The sequence below is a fragment of the Lissotriton helveticus genome, chromosome 3_1, assembly GCF_964261635.1.
Source record: "Lissotriton helveticus chromosome 3_1, aLisHel1.1, whole genome shotgun sequence".
NCBI lineage: Eukaryota > Metazoa > Chordata > Amphibia > Caudata > Salamandridae > Lissotriton > Lissotriton helveticus.
The window spans coordinates 1,032,136,475-1,032,153,707 of NC_136061.1; the positions used below are offsets into that span (position 1 = coordinate 1,032,136,475).

Here is a 17,233-nt window from a genome sequence, read left to right on the forward strand (position 1 = left end):
CAACACTGTGCAGAAAGTCAGTAGGCTCAAGGGACAGCGCAGCAGAGGCCAACACGTAGTAGTAAGGAGATGGGAAAAGCGGGCAGGGGAGGAAGACAACAGCAGTGTAGGGATTCCACCATCACACACCCGAGGCCCCCCTCCCCTGAACTATCTGTCATCAGATCCTGCGCGTGGTATCAATCCCATGTGACATAATGGCCCAACGTGACAGTAACTAAGGCCTAGTTGTAAACCCAGCCAGAACTGGGTGGGAAGGTGCACCTCGCGTGCTCCCCCCGCTGCACACGGAATATTAAGCAGTCGTAAACTCCCCGCTCCCCCTTACAGCACAGTTTTTTTTTTTTCTAAAGGCAGCGCTTCGACCTGATCGCACTAACGTGGGCAGGCCGGCAGTCAAGAGTAGCCTATGAAACCCTTCCGTTACCCCCTGGTGCGTGGAGGCCTGAGTGCCCTGGCCTTAAACCTTTACGCCCTTTGCCCCTAAGCAAACTTCCTACAATTCTGATTGCACCCTACACAGTTTCAACTGCACTTGACAGTAGAGGGTGACAGCATCCTCATGGCCGCTAAAAACTGCACTGTTTAAGCCGTACAGAGTACCCAAAGATGAAATCAACATGGTGGAGTATGTGCACTGGGCGTGGGAGGGTATCTGCAGATGAACAGGCACTGCCAAACTATATGCGCCATCTGCTGCATTTGCAGCAAACCACTCCTTCTCCCCCTTTGCACAACACTGGTGCGCCACAACGTGGTGGGACATTGGGTATCAAAATGTTCGCTGACTTTTACCCGGATGGCAAATACCTTCCCCCCCAGTCACTAACAACACTGAAGGCGAAGTTGCACCACAAGACACACTATTATATTATTATCAGTGGAGCTGTGCTCATAACGAGCTGGGCTCGTCATAACGGCCGGGGCACTCCCACGCGCAATTGATTCCCTGCCTGTGCGGGAGAATCAATCAGCGGGCGGAGTCGTGACGAGCCCAGCGGCGACGCCCCCTCGCGCCTCCCCTCCGCCCCCCCGCGCCTCCTCCCCTCCGCCCCACTCCCTCCCCCCCCCCTATCACCGCGCCCCCCCCCCCCCCGCCGTGGGGGAAATACCCCGCGGCGAAGGGTTTAAGGCAGCCTATCAGCCTATTGCTATAGATACATGTGAGGCTCTGTTTTATAATCTTACTCTTTCCCATCATTACACCTTTAAGTGATGTTTATTGTATAGGCCGCCTGGATTGAGAAACCCCTTTTTAGCATCTCTCGGAAATTTACTGGAAGAGGGTGTTTTCTCAGAGGCCTATACAATTATGGGAGATTTTAACTTCCATTTGGAAGTATTAGCTGAAACTGCCACATGATTTTAAATGATCTGATGCTAAGCGCTGCCCTGAAACAGCGGGTAGTTGGTCCTACGCATGTGGCAGGTCATACCCTGGATGGGATTTTCTCTACTCACCCGAGCCTTCAATTCGTGGGCTTTCTACCCCTGGTGTGGTCCGACCACGCTGCCGTTCAATTAGAGATAAAACTGGTTGAGAAAAACATGAGGGGCTTAGGCCCTAAGGGGCAAATAACAGCCAGAGCTTGGAATAAAATTGAGGAAACTAATCTGAATGAGCTTCTCACCTCCACAGCTTCCCAATTGCCGTTAGAAGTGGAAGAGGCGAGCCAGGCATATACAGAATGGCTGGAGCAGGCATGTGACATAACAGCTCATACTAAAACCCTTCGTCCTAGAAAGACACATCCTTCCACTCCATGGTATACAGAGGAGCTAAAAAACCAAAAACTCATCTGTAAACAGTCCGAGCGGAACTGGAGGAGAAGCTATAGGGAATCTGGGAAAAAGTCCTACAAAATCTGCCAGCAGAACTATAAACAAGTTATTTTTACGGTCAAACAAAAATTCTATGCAACTTGTATTGAAGGAACAAAGAACTCCGTTAAAGAATTGTTCAAAACTGTTGCCACCTTGACCTCACCAATGCTGGCCATAGTTCAACCAAGCCAGGAACTATTTGAAGAAATTGCAAATTTCTTTTTGTCAAAAGTGGAATCTATTTTCTCGGCCTTTAGTGGGGCAAGTAACGTTAGGACGGATATATTCTGGGAGGAACCCGAGACAGCGAGGGTTTTATCCCCCACGTTTGAGAAATTGCTTCCAGTGTCCCCGGAGGACACACAAAAGATCCTCGTGATGTAAACTCAGGCTCACCTTACGACCCTTGTCCAGTTACGGTGATCAAACTGGCCTCAAGTCCAATCGTAGCTTCACGGTGGTAAGTGGGCAGTGGCAGTGTCCCTACCGCTTCTCTACTGTAGCGCTTGTCAGTGCGTGGGTGATTGCTACCTGTGCGCTGCGTGCTAACTTGGCGTGTGAACCTTTTAAACTTGTAATTTTTAAAACTGCATTTTCCTGACCTGGCATTGCGGTGAGACAGCGCGTTCAAGCCTCACTGCGCTCTATGCTGATCCCGCCATCTTTATTCTGCTCGGCTGAGCTTCACTAGCGGAGACGCTTCTACCGCCACCTAGCAACGGAGTGCTGGACTCGCCCCTCCCTCCCGCCTCGTTCTGACGCCGGTGACTAGCACCGTTCGAGCAGAGGGCGTGGAGGGTCCGAGCCAGACACTTCCGGAAGCTGCCTGCAGCGCTCTAGCTGTTGGGACGCTGGGGGGGATATAAGGCACTGGAGCCTGTTCCCTCGCGTGGTAAGTGGGCAGTGGCAGTGTCCCTACCGCTTCTCTACTGTAGCGCTTGTCAGTGCGTGGGTGATTGCTACCTGTGCGCTGCGTGCTAACTTGGCGTGTGAACCTTTTAAACTTGTAATTTTTAAAACTGCATTTTCCTGACCTGGCATTGCGGTGAGACAGCGCGTTCAAGCCTCACTGCGCTCTATGCTGATCCCACCATCTTTATTCTGCTCGGCTGAGCTTCACTAGCGGAGACGCTTCTACCGCCACCTAGCAACGGAGTGCTGGACTCGCCCCTCCCTCCCGCCTCGTTCTGACGCCGGTGACTAGCACCGTTCGAGCAGAGGGCGTGGAGGGTCCGAGCCAGACACTTCCGGAAGCTGCCTGCAGCGCTCTAGCTGTTGGGACGCTGGGGGGGATATAAGGCGGATGTGTTGCAGGCAGCACAGCGGACGAGCGCAGCGGGCGCGACGAAGGCGCGCCGGAGTTGCGCCTGAGTTAAGCCCGTCTGCGCCCGTCCGCGGCCGATTGCGGCCCAGGGTCAGAATCCCTGGCCGTCCTGCAGCACATATTCGCTGGAGTCGAGATGACCTTCTTCTCCTCCGCCATGGCCACCTGGGACCATGCTTACACAGCATGGAGGCGGATAAGAGCGTGGGCTGCAATTTTTGCAGCTTCACCTTCTGCTCAGGGCAAACCAACACTAGCGCCCACCATCCCCTGATGTGCGGCCTGCTGAATGTTCGCTCCCTACGAAAGCACAGCCTTGATATCCATGACCTCCTTGTTGGGAAGCGATGGGACCTACTCTTCCTTACGGAGACATGGTTGGACTTGGACTCCATGCCGGAAATCATCGAGGCCATCCCAGAGGGCTACTGTCTTCAAAGACTTGATAGACTAAGAGGGAGAGGTGGGGGCATAGCCATAGTGGCGAAACAGGAATATCAATGCCAGCTGGAACGCACCAACATTGAGGGTAGTGAAGCAGGTGCCTTCTCCATTACGCTTAATGGCAAGTCCACCCTAAAAGGCCTCTTAATTTACCGCCCACCGGGTCCCCCCACAGCTTTCATTGAGAAACTAGTGGAGGATGTCACCGAAGCTGCCCTGAGTACTGATAAATATCTAGTCCTAGGTGATCTGAACCTACATCTAGATACCCTAACAGATAAGACAGCTAATGATCTCTGTCTCACAATGGCTCACTTGCAGTTTGAGCAGAAAGTGCAACATCCCACCCACAACTTGGGCCATCTTCTTGACCCAATTTTCGCTAATTGGAATCAAGTGGAAGCATGCACTCCGGTCCCCATCCCATGGTCAGACCATCACCTTATTCCATTTACCATTGGGAGTCAGGAACCTGCTCCGATTGACCCTCCTGCCGATAAACACCCCAGGCGGAGATGGGCAGCATTCTCCCAAACCGCATTTAATCAGGCATTAACTGCTAAAGGTCATCCAGGTGGAATAGGTGTGGTAGATATCAACTCCAACCTAGACCAACGTATTACAGAGGCCCTGGATTTGGTGGCTCCACTTGGTGCGGCCAAATTGGGGGGCCGAGTACAGAGATCTGCTCCCTGGTTTAATGATGACATGCGGGTGGCGAAAGCGGCGTGCAAAAGGGCTGAAAGGCAATGGAGGGTAGCATATTCCGCCTCCGCTAAAGCTGAGTACACTGACTGCAGGCGTAGCTATCATAAATTGCTACGAAAGGGCAAATCAGCGTACTTCTGCGCTAGGATTGAAGAAGCTGAGCAGTCCACCAAGGAACTCTTCTCAATTTACAAGTCCATTGCTATAGGGAAGTCTGCTGCATGGCCCACGAAACTCTGCACTGTGGAGGGCTGTGACCGTATTGCAGAATTTTTTGCTAATAAAGTCACTAACCTCTACAATTCCTTTCCTCAGCAGGCAAATAATGCTCCCACATGGGGGGAGGGTGTCAAGAATATAGGAGAACGACAGCTCATCTCCTTTTCCACCCCGCCTACAGAAGAGCTAATCCGTATCTGCGGGTCAATTAAATCTGGCTCCCCAAGAGACCCGACGACTCCCAGCCGACTCAAGGGTAGTTTGCAAGTGCTTGAACCTTATGTTCGCAATCTACTCGACTCCTCTTTTATGTCCCAGATTGTCCCCAAGGCTTGGAAGCAGGCAATTGTACTCCCCCTGCAAAAAAAGGCTAATGTGAATTTTGAGAAATTTGACAACCTCCGCCCCATCTCCCTTCTGCCCTACATGGCTAAAATAGCGGAGAAAATTGCCAACACGCAATTGATGCAGTTCGTGGAGGAGGCATCGTTACTCCACGACTCACAATTTGGCTTCCGTCCCCGTCATTCGACGGAATCGGCACTTCTTGCGGCGGTGGAGGCACTGCGACAGGGCGTGGATGAGGGCCAGACTATGGCTCTGATCCTACTCGACTTAAGTGCAGCATTCGACACTGTAGCACATGCCATCTTGCTACAGTGTCTGAGTGAAGGTGGGGTTACAGGTGCTGCGCTTGGCTGGATCAAGTCCTTCCTGTCTGACAGGTGTTTTCGGGTCAGGATGGGAGAATGCTACTCGAGGGAGATCGAGTTGGGCCAGGGCGTACCGCAGGGTTCGTCCCTGAGCCCAACCTTATTCAATATCTACGTCTCCCCTTTAGCAGCCATCGCGGAGGGCCACGGTCTCCACTTGGTGTCCTACGCCGACGACACGCAGTTGGTCGTCTCCCTATCGCGTGCCCCCGGTCTTGCAGCGGACATCTTCAGGAACTGCATGCAAGATCTTGCAGCCTGGATGTCCGCAAACTGTTTAAAGCTGAACGGTAGAAAGACCGAGGTGCTCGTGGTGGGGGGCGGGCCTTCTGCGTGGTCGCCTAAGTGGTGGCCACCCTGTCTGGGCGAGGTCCCCACTCCCTGTCTGGAGGCCAAGAATTTGGGTATGTGGCTGGACAAAGACCTTGCCTTTGGTCCTCAGGTTGGCCGGGTGACGGGGGTGTGTTTCGGTGTCCTGAGAGCTCTGAGGAAGGTTTTAGATCTGCTTCACATCTCTGCTCGTAGGACCCTGGTGCACGCCCTGGTCACCTCGCGCTTAGACTATGGGAACCTGCTCTATCTGGGGGCCTCAGGCAAGGTCATGGGTCGCCTCCAGGTGCTTCAAAATGCCGCTGCACGGCTCGTGCTTAGACTCCCTAGGAGGTCACCCTCTAAACCCGCCCTCCAAGCCCTCCATTGGCTCCCGATGGTGAAGAGAGTTGAGTTTAAGGCCCTCTCAACGTGCCATCGCATTCTGAGCGGCAAAGCCCCTGTGCCACTCCAGAGTCTGGTGTCCCACTATGAGCCTACCCGCAATCTACGGTCCTCTCAGACGGGACTACTAGTGGTACCCAGAGTTAGGAGGGCACGAATGGGAGGGAGATCTTTTAGACATCTTGCTCCCAGATGCTGGAATGTCTTACCTCCAGAACTGCGTCTCGAACCATCAGAAATCCTGTTCAGAAAAAAACTGAAAACTCACCTTTTTAGAAGGTAGCTCCTGAGGGAGGGGGGGGACGGCATCTGCTCACTTATCATAGCGCGGGGACACGCCATTAGGCGTCACCAGGCGCTTTACAAATGCCCTAAACTAAACTAAACTAAACTGACATCCATATTTAATATGATGTTCACAACAGGGCATCTCCCTATACGATGGAAACTGGCATCCATTTTGTCCCTTCTAAAAAATCCCAGTTTGGATCCTAAAGACTCTAACAATTTTCGCCCGATTTCCAGACTCGCACTACCAGTAAAACTGATCGAGAAAATCATGAATAGACAACTAAGCCTCTTCCTAGCAGAAACACAAGTGCTGGATCCATCTCAATATGGGTTTAGTGCGGGACACAGCACAGAGTCCGCACTCATTAAAGCTACGGAGGAGATTAGGGAAGCTGAAGATGAGGGAGGCAGGGCAGCACTGATCTTGTTGGATCTGTCCGCTGCTTTTGATATTGTGCATCATGTAATACTAATGAACCGTCTAAAAGCATGTGGCATTCGTGGGAAAGCTTGGGATCTTTTAAGATACTTCCTTCCAGACAGAAGACAAATTGTGGCACTGGGGGACTACCAGTCCGAATCCTTTACACTACCTTGTGGGGTCCCTCAGGCATCCTCCCTGTCCAACGTTTTTTAATGTCTATGTCAGCGCCTTGGCTCCCGTCATAAGTGCATTTGGATTTAGCCTCACCTCTTATGCGGACGATACTCAAATTGTGGTATCGCTGACTCCCAGCAAAGAGGTAGGTATTGAAGGACAGTCCCAAGACTGTATGCTATCAGTGGGTAGGTGAATGGCAGAGAACTGCCTCAAGCTTAGTTTGGGTAAAACAGAGGGTTATATTCGGCAACACCGCCAACTTTGGGCACCCTTCCAGTTACCACTAAAAAGGTCAAAAACCTGGGCGTAATACTGGACGAGAGACTTAACTTCGAGCCCCAAGTAAATGCGATGGTATCAAAAACTATGTTTGTTATTAGAATGCTTAAGAAAATATTGCCATTCTTGCCCCTGGAAAGCAGGCAAACAGTGGTCACGACTCTTGCAATGGCTAGGCTGGACTACTGCAATGGGCTTCACCTAAACGTTTAGCAAAGATCCCTGAATAAACAGCAGACGTTGCAGAATGCAGCAGCTAGATTGCTCATCGGAACGTCGATTTTCCTCTGTATCTAAAGACTTAAAGAAACTGCATTTGCTTCAAGTTAAGAGTTGAGTACTCTTTAAGGCTCTATGCCTGGTTTTTAATGCTCTCCAAGGCACAGGACCGGATTATCTAAATGGCAGACTGCAATGGTATACTCCTGAAAGAACATTGTGGTCAAAAGTGCCGCGTATAAAAAAAAGCCAGATGAGGTGGTAAAAGCTTTGGTCACTGTGCAGCAGCAAAAGCATGGAATGATTTGCCATTTCAGTTAAGAAACACTTTGGATCTTTTGTTCTTTAGAAAAGGGCTAAAAACTTGGCTCTTTTCACAATGAGTCGGTCCTTAGAATCTCGTTGTTTCAGCCGGCAGTTTCAGAGGATCTAGTAAGCGTCAGGACAACTCTGGGTAATTGACACGCTTTATAAATGTAATTATTATTATAATTATTATTATTCAACCCAGATCTGTGACTGGGGTGTTTGATTGACAATGGTCAACGTTTCGTCCATCATCTTTTTGTGTTGCATTTTCACTGTAAGTGGGAAGGGTATGCCCAGACGTGGGTCCCGTGCTCATTACGCCACTGGAGTCAAGCTATCCTGGCTGATGAGGGCTGAACGCCCTAAACCGGTCTTAGGATGCTTGATTCCTGTCCAGGGAAGACATGGCCTAGCAGTTTGGTCTGGACTGTTCCCAATGAGGCACAGGGTCAAGACTGATTTGCATATGGCTATGTCTGAACTGGGGAGGCTTGGTGAGCAAAATAACGATGGATTAAACCCAGGTCTGTGACTGGGGGTGAATGATGGACAATGTTCAACATTCCGTCCATCATCTTTTTGTATTGCGTTAACATGATGTCGCCAACTCGTGAAGGTGGAATGTTCCCTAAAAATGTATGCCTCTCTTGAACTGCGATAAAGTTTAAAACTTTTTTTTTTTTTTTAAGTGTCAAACGGAAATGCAGCCTCCCAAAACAACAGGTTGGAAACAAATGTCTGTGACATACCCTCATTAGATTTACCTGTGGTCGAGTCACTACTCGAATTAATGCCTGCAGTAATTGTGTCGATAAACTCGAAGACCATGCGAGACTGCCAGACGAAACTCTGCATTGCCAAGCACCGGAAGACTCGGTGACTGAACTGCTCCAAGTCAAAAGTTCAATCCCAGTCTCGTTCCAGATCCAGAAGTCACAGGGGTAGAGGTTGGGCTTAGCCTCCATCAGTCATCCGGTAAGTCAAAGAATAAACACAGAGAAACCTAAGTGGGACTCTTCGCCTTCCCATCACTCTCACACTCCGGAGGCGGCGGTGGTGTCACACTTCTCAGTCTCACTCCCGAAGTCGATCGACGTCTGAGTCTATCCTGCAACTTGCTTCAACACAACCAGAGTGTTTCTAAGGCCGTTTGCCACTCCAAAACAGATCAGAGAGTTCCACAAGGCTATTCTCTGACCAATTCGGATACGTGCTGGCACCCTCTGATGGTGCCCCCCTCTTCTCCATCCAACAGGGCTGCCAAACCCACAGGACCGCCTTCAGTTTCAACTCCTCCTCTGGTGCTAGGGTCCACTCTGGTACCAGGTACTTCAATGCTGATGACAACTCAATCACCTCAGGAACACGTGGTACCAATTGTACTCTGCCACTGACGAGTGCTTCATATGCCATGGTAATGTAAAGAGTGGCTGAAATACTAGACCTTGGAGGTCAAGACAGATGTTTACACAGAAATTCTTCAGCATCCCCATAGCCCCTCTTACCTTTTAACAAGGCCCTAACAGATACTTTGTTGGAAGGTATGGGACAAACTTTGCTCTGCTGACCCTGCCCCCCCTTCCCGGTCAACCTCCATCTTGCACAACGGAAGGGGACCTTAATATAGAAGTCCTACTTCTGTCACCAGCATCATTTTGGATAGGCCAAGGTCAACTCCTGCAGTATGCTAAGAAAGCCCAAACTACAAGAAAAATCTGCCACCCTTTTTCTGAGGAACCAGAAACCACAAACCTCACATACTGTAGCAATAATACAAACATTGGCGTGATGTTGAGAAAATCCGTCGTGGGCCGTCACGCCTTGTCAAACCTTTGAAGCACGTGTGTCTCAGCAGCTTATCAGGGACTGCACACACGTCGCTTGGTGTTACGACAACCTCTGATATCAATACTATTTATTATGATAGCTTTGTGAAAAACCTGACGGACCCTGACGCACTGGATACCCTATTTCTATTTGGAATATCTGCACTAGTACTTATACCATTATACTGGCCAGTTCATCTTCTTTTTACAAATTCGACTGCACAACTGTGAGAAAAACCACCTAGTTTATATGCCCTGACGAAGCTCCCATGGTTGGGGAGCGAAACGCGTTGGCTGTCCTGTGCACTTTCAAAATTCGAAAATAAAAAGAAAAATATATTTTTGGATAAAAAAACTTTGGTCGTGTTGATTTACTTCAATTTGGTGCTGCCTCCACTATTTTTTAAACATTGGCGTGATGTTAAAGTCTGGTGGGCAACATTTTCAGGGTATTGAGACAGGATAGAGAAGTGAACATAGCAGTGGCATACAAAACAAGCATTTACAATGCAATGGTCTTGTCTTTGTTAAAGTTAGAGCTATTGGCATTGCTCATGACATTATTATTGTTTTTAAAACATATAAATAAATGGCATTGTCATTTACAATGCCAATAGCTTAATCTCTCGCAAATGTGAGACCTATTGCATTTGCACCCACACACAGAGCCACACACAGAGCCACACACACACACAGCCACACACACACAGAGCCACACACAGAGACACACACACACACACACACACACACACACACACACACACACACACACAGCGACACACACACACACACAGAGACACACACACACACACACAGAGACACACACACACACACAGAGCCACACACACACAGAGCCACACACACAGAGCCACACACACACACAGAGCCACACACACACACACAGCCACACACACACACAGAGCCACACACACACACAGAGCCACACACACACACAGAGCCACACACACACAGAGCCACACACACACACAGAGCCACACAGACAGAGCCACACACACACAGAGAGAGCCACACACACACAGAGAGAGCCACACACACACAGAGAGAGCCACACACACACACACACAGAGCCACACACACACACAGACAGAGCCACACACACACACACACAGACAGAGCCACACACACACAGACAGAGCCACACACACACACAGACAGAGCCACACACACACAGACAGAGCCACACACACACAGACAGAGCCACACACACACAGACAGAGCCACACACACACAGACAGAGCCACACACACAGACAGAGCCACACAGACAGAGCCACACACACACAGCCACACACACAGACAGAGCCACACACACAGACAGAGCCACACACACAGAGCCACACACACACACACAGACCGAGCCACACACACACACAGACCGAGCCACACACACAGACCGAGCCACACACACACACACACACACAGACCGAGCCACACACACACACACAGACCGAGCCACACACACAGACCGAGCCACACACACAGACCGAGCCACACACACAGACCGAGCCACACACACAGACCGAGCCACACACACAGACCGAGCCACACACACAGACCGAGCCACACACACAGACCGAGCCACACACACAGACCGAGCCACACACACAGACCGAGCCACACACACAGACCGAGCCACACACACAGACCGAGCCACACACACAGACCGAGCCACACACACAGACCGAGCCACACACACAGACCGAGCCACACACACAGACCGAGCCACACACACAGACCGAGCCACACACACAGACCGAGCCACACACACAGACCGAGCCACACACACAGACCGAGCCACACACACAGACCGAGCCACACACACAGACCGAGCCACACACACAGACCGAGCCACACACACACAGACCGAGCCACACACACACAGACCGAGCCACACACACACAGACCGAGCCACACACACAGACCGAGCCACACACAGACCGAGCCACACACACAGACCGAGCCACACACACAGACCGAGCCACACACACAGACCGAGCCACACACACAGACCGAGCCACACACACAGACCGAGCCACACACACAGACCGAGCCACACACACAGACTGAGCCACACACACAGACTGAGCCACACACACAGACTGAGCCACACACACAGACTGAGCCACACACACAGACTGAGCCACACACACAGACTGAGCCACACACAGACAGAGCCAAACACACTCCTTCCCCCGAAAACAAGTCACTCTGTACACCACACCCCTTTATGCGCCCTGTCGTTCCCCAGGTAGCCCACAAATAGCCTCTGGTACTATGGAGGCAGTAAGTGCTGTATAGCTCCACGACTGCACAGGGCAGCTATTGCTGGTTCGTATTTTACTGTTAAAAGCAGCGTCACAACTCTGTTCGGGAACTTGGTACGGCGCCAATGACCTCCTTGCACCTGCCCCACCACCACCACCCCACCGATCACGCTCCACACCTAAAATAAATATTCGGAGACTCACCTCGCGGACCCGCTTCTTTTCAGTGCTTTCCACAGCAAAGACATGCTCACCGGCTGCGGGCAGCTCCATTCTTGCGGAGCCCGCTACCCAGCTGGAGTCGCTCGGGCCAAGGAATGTCGCCGCCGCTGTCCTCCTACGCGTCCCGGGGGCAGCGCCTCGTGCAGCGTCTCCTGGCTGTAATCCGCTGCCTCCCGCTGCCCATCAGTCCAGCGCGCCTGCCGACTCGAACAGATAAGAAGAAGCTAACAAGCAAAATGGTGGCAGCAGCTGCGGATAAGCCCCGTTCTTTTCAGACTGGAGGGCGTGTTTTTCGTTGAGTGACTGAAGACGTCACAGAGGGACTCCACATGAGACCGTTCCAGGAATTTATACAGCAGCAATGGTCACAGGCAACAGGGAGTTGGCAAGATCTAGAGGTTGTCACACATACAGTGCATCAGAAAATAGCGTGGTGAAACCAGGAAAACATATCACAGGGGAAACCATTCACACAACCAACTCCAAACAGTGACCATTACAACAGACGCCTCCCAGATGGGGTGGGGCGTGCACATGAGCAAACTCAAGGTGAGGGGGTTAAGGGTTATGGTCGCAGCATGATATGATCAAGCAAGTGTTCCTAGCCTTAAAAGCCTTTCAGAAGGAGCTGTACGGAAACAGAGTGTTGATCCAAATGGACAACACATCCACCATGTTGTACTTCAACAAACAAGGTGGAACACAATCTGTAGCATTATCAGGGCTAGCACAGGAAATATGGACATGGGCCATTCCACTAAAAGTAGACCTACTAGCAATAAATCACCCAGGGAAGGACCATGTGGAAGCAGACATCACAACGGAAGGGGACCTTAATATAGGAGTCCTTCTTCTGTCACTAGCATTGTTTTGGATAGGCCAAGGTCAACTCCTGCAGTATACTAAGAAAGCCCAAGCTACAAGAAAAATCTGCCACACTTTTTCTGAGGAACCAGAAACCACGCAGACTGTGGCAATAATGCTAACATTGGCGTGATGTTAAAGACTGGTGGGCAACATTTTCAGGGTATTGAGACAAGATAGAGAAGCGAACATTGCAGTGGCATACAAAAAAATGGATGTCTGACTCAGATGAACCACTTACTGAGACTGAATTTGGAAAAGCATACCATTGGCTTAAGAGTATTGCAAAATATCCAATTCAAACTAGTCCAATACAACTTTCTGCACAAGACCTACTTAACACGATGTAAACTGAGCACAATTTGCCTTGGATGCTGCCTAACTATCCCTTAATGTTTAGCTGGCATGACAGATTTCATACATATGATTTGGCAGTGTTTTGCAATCAAGAAATTCTGGTCAGAAGTAAAGAACACCGACTACAACAATCCACAATGGGACTACCAAGAAATGCTTGGGGAACTAACCCACCCACCAGACACTAGGCCGCCATGAGCACCACAAGGGTTAAAAGTGAACCCTAGTGCTTATGGAGACATTTTAAAATAAATGAACTACAGGATAGAACACACTGTAATTGTGTTATCTGAAGAATTGGAAGGGTCAGAATCAGTAGTGTATTAGATACATGGTTTTAATGTTATATTATGGGAATTTGTAGAGCACATGATGCACTTGGAGAATCCTCACGGTAAAAAGCAGGAGCGGTGTGGGCTGAAACCAATGTTTAGACTAGATGAAGAGCCATGTCTTTACTTTTTTTTTTTTATTCAAGAACAGAAGTGGTAGTTCTGACATGTAAATCATACCAGGCTTTGGGAGAGAGGTAGGAGGAGGCCTGGCTCCTGAATCTGATTCTGCGTATACAGGGGATGTGTGCAAATAGGAGTCTGGTTGGGCAGAAGTGTGTGCTAGGTATGTGTAAGTTAATGTGATTGTTGGGGTAGATGGGGCCTTTGTTATGTAAGGCTTTGTAGGTTTGTGTGAGAAGTTTGAAGAGTACCCGTTTGTGGTTGGGGAGCCATTGGAGGTCTTTTAGGTGTCGCTGATAGCTGAATCTTGTCTGGTGTGGAGTCTTCTGGTCAGTTGTGCATTGGTTGCTATGTAGAGTGCGTTACTGTAGTCCAGCTTGCTGGCTATTTGGACCTGGGTGACTATTTTGAGGGTGTTGAAGGGAAGAAGCCACTTGAAAATCTTCTTGAGCATCTTCCATGTGTGCTAATCGGATGTAGAGACTGCATTCATTTGGCCTGTCATAGTGAGCTAGTTGTCGACTAATATTCTGTGGTGCTTCACATGGGTGGCTAGGTTAGGTTAGATTGGGGTGGTTGTGGTTCCGAGATCAGCATGTCAGAAGATGGAGTACCATAGCGAGGTGTCTTCAGAGAAGATGACTACTTCCGTCTGTCAGTGTTGAGCTTGACAGTTGGTTTTCATCGATCTGGTGACTTCGGACAAGCAGGCGGAGAAGTTGGTTCAGCTGTTTGATATTTTGTCTGAGAAGGAGAGGATGAGCTAGGTGTCGTTGGCGTAGGATATAACGTTGATTTTGTGGGCGTGAATGATGCTGGTGAGTGGGACCATGTATGCATTGAATAGCTTGGGACTGATCAAGAATCCTTGTGGGACTCGATGAGTTTTGCGCAAATAGGCTGACTGACCGGGTGCAGCCTGTGAGGAAAGAGAAAATCCTTTTGGAAAGCTGGTCCCTGATTGCCAGCATTGTGTAGGGGTTGGATGAGGATAGGGTAGGAGAGTGAAGGTGGTGGATAGAACCAGAAGGTTGAGAACAGCTGTGTCTCCTCTGTTTATGATCAGTCGTTTGTCATCTATGGCGGCGATGAAGGTGGTTTCAGTGCTGTGGTTGGTTCCGAAGACTGATTTGGTGGTGTCATGAAGGTGGTTATCGTTGAGATGGATGGCTAAATGTTTGTTCATGATCTTCTCCATGACTTTTGCCAGATTGTATGGTGGATATGGTTGCTGTAGTTTATTGAATGATGGCACGCCAGGTGGTCAGGGTCGTCCTTTGGTTATTGTAAGCCATGGGAAGGGCGGTTGCGAGGATGGAGGGGGGGAAGAGAGGGTTTTCTTAGGGCTCGAGTTCTCGTAGATGCTGTAGATCTTGCTGCTGAAGAAGAGGGATAGCTCGGGACAGAGGTCTTGTGAAGAAATGACCTTAGTGGAGCGTGCTGTCGGAGAAGTGAAATCTTTCACAATGTAAAGGTTTCTTTGGTGCAGTTGCTGCTGTTTTAAATATGCCTAGTGAAGGTGAATTGTTTGGTGGCACTGATGTGTTGATGGTAATATTTGAGGGCTGATTTGTATTTGCTCCTGTCTGTGTCTCCTTGCTTTGTCTCCTTCATTCTAGCTGTTTGCAGTGGTGCCTGGTGATTTTCAACTGTTCCATGTACCAGCATGCTTGCAGTCTGGTTCTGATGTCCTCGGTGGTCTTGAGTAGGGCCATGATGTCTGCGCAGGAGGTGATCTAGGTATTGAAGCTGGAGATGCATCTGAGGAGGTCGTTGAGGTATTGCTGTCAGTGGTGTGGCCGCTCTGAAGTCCAGGATTCTTCAGATATCTTGTTCCAATGATATCGTGAGGTTTGGTGATGGCATTTCTCCAGTGCAGTGTTTGAATGGATGAGGGCATGGTTGGACCAAATGATGGGTATGGGCTTGTCCACTGTCATGTCATTGAAGCTCGTGAAGATGGGGTTTGGTTGCTGTCTGGTGAGTGTGTAGGGCCTTCGATTTGCTAGGCAAGTCCAAGAATTGTCAAGTCCTCCTGGTCCTGGTAGCTGGCTGTGTTCGGGTCAATGATGTCCTCCGGGTGGAAGTTGAGGTCGCCAAGGACGATAAGGTATGTTGTGTGGGTGAAGTGATGGTGGAGAAGTGGCAGGTGGAGCAGGAAAAGAAACCTGTGATGGGCAGCAGCACCGTGAGGTGCGTTCAGAGGGAAGCGGGGAAGTGGCGGTGGTGCGCAGGACCAAAACCAGTGGTCCTGGCACTGGGTGCGGGTGGGCAAGGGCTCATCAGCGGCATGTATGTGCTGTGGCAGCCATTAATTTGGAGGAGGAGCTTTGGGACAGTGGGTGGGGCTAATCAAACAGGAAGGGAGCATGATGCGGGAGAGGAGGCAGAACAGCCCATTCTCGACCCAGAAGGGCATAAAGGAGAGCACAACAGGGGGGAAAAAGGAAGGAGAAGAGGAGGTAAGAACACGAGTGTGAAACTTGAAATAATAAAGGGCTGAGACTAAATGAGGCCAAATGGGGGCAAACATTGAAAAAGGCAGAGAGAAATGTTAAAGGATGAAAGGCAAAAGCACAGTTGATTGGAAGAGTATGAATGGAAAGAGTGCTAGATGCAAAGAAAAGCGGCAGAAAAAGAATGAGAAAAGCACCAAAAAGTGTCCGAGGGAGAATGAGAAATGCATAAATAAGTGACAAAGAACGAATGAGAAATGCACAGAGAAGCGGCAAGGAATGAATGAGAATGAGTGATGCACAGAAAAAGAAACTGAGAAATACTCAAGAAAACAGCAAAGTTTAAAGGAGGAAAAAAACTGAAAGCTGAAAAGGAGGTCAAAGGCAAAGAGACTGAGAAAGTGGTGAACCAAGAGAGAGCAGGCGAATGAGAGAGAAGTAGGAGGTCATGAAGAGCGAGATGAGGTCAAGGCAGGGAGAATTATAACACTGGAGCTGGGCCAAAAGAGCTGACCTAGTCAGAGGACTGGGTCACAGTGGCCAAGCATCTGAGGGTGTGTAAGGAGTAAGGAAAGAAACGGATGGTGAGCATTGATGACGCTTACTTGTGGCTCCGTTAGACATTTCCAGGGCCAAAGAAGTCGGGTCAGAACTGCACGACGCCACCTACCTGCGAGCAGGTGCAATGCTGTTAAAGCTTCTTGAAGCAGTCTGGCGCCTGGGGATATTTTAACATTGAGGACTCTGCAGATAGAGTATACATCAGAGAAAGTGTAACCAAAGGTAATATTATGTGCTTGAACCAAAAAAACATTTATTACCTGCTGGAAGATATACTGAAACAGGAAATTATAGAGCTTGTGGGGTAGTTAACCTTGTCACAGTTTAAAGTCCGGGAATAAAATGTGAACTGGAAAGAGAGAACGATGTCAGCGATTCAAGACTCTTAGGTAAGATCAGCAGGCCCACCACCTAAAATTCAAATCTTCTCAACCCTTACAAATATTATCAACTCTTATACATCAGAAACTGCAAGCAATTTGTGTTTTCTGAAAAAGTCCCATTAATTAAGTGCATGCATTCTTAATTCCCATGCAAATCACTGAGCGATAAAATGCCATTTT

The 17,233-nt window shown here is 49.6% G+C and overlaps 1 protein-coding gene across 3 annotated transcripts in view; it reads left to right on the top strand.

Annotated features, from left to right (window-relative positions):
- The window catches only part of LOC144823224 (neurabin-1-like), a 647,660-nt gene that overhangs the window by 322,236 nt on the left and 308,191 nt on the right, over positions 1-17,233 (top strand). The window lies entirely within an intron of this gene.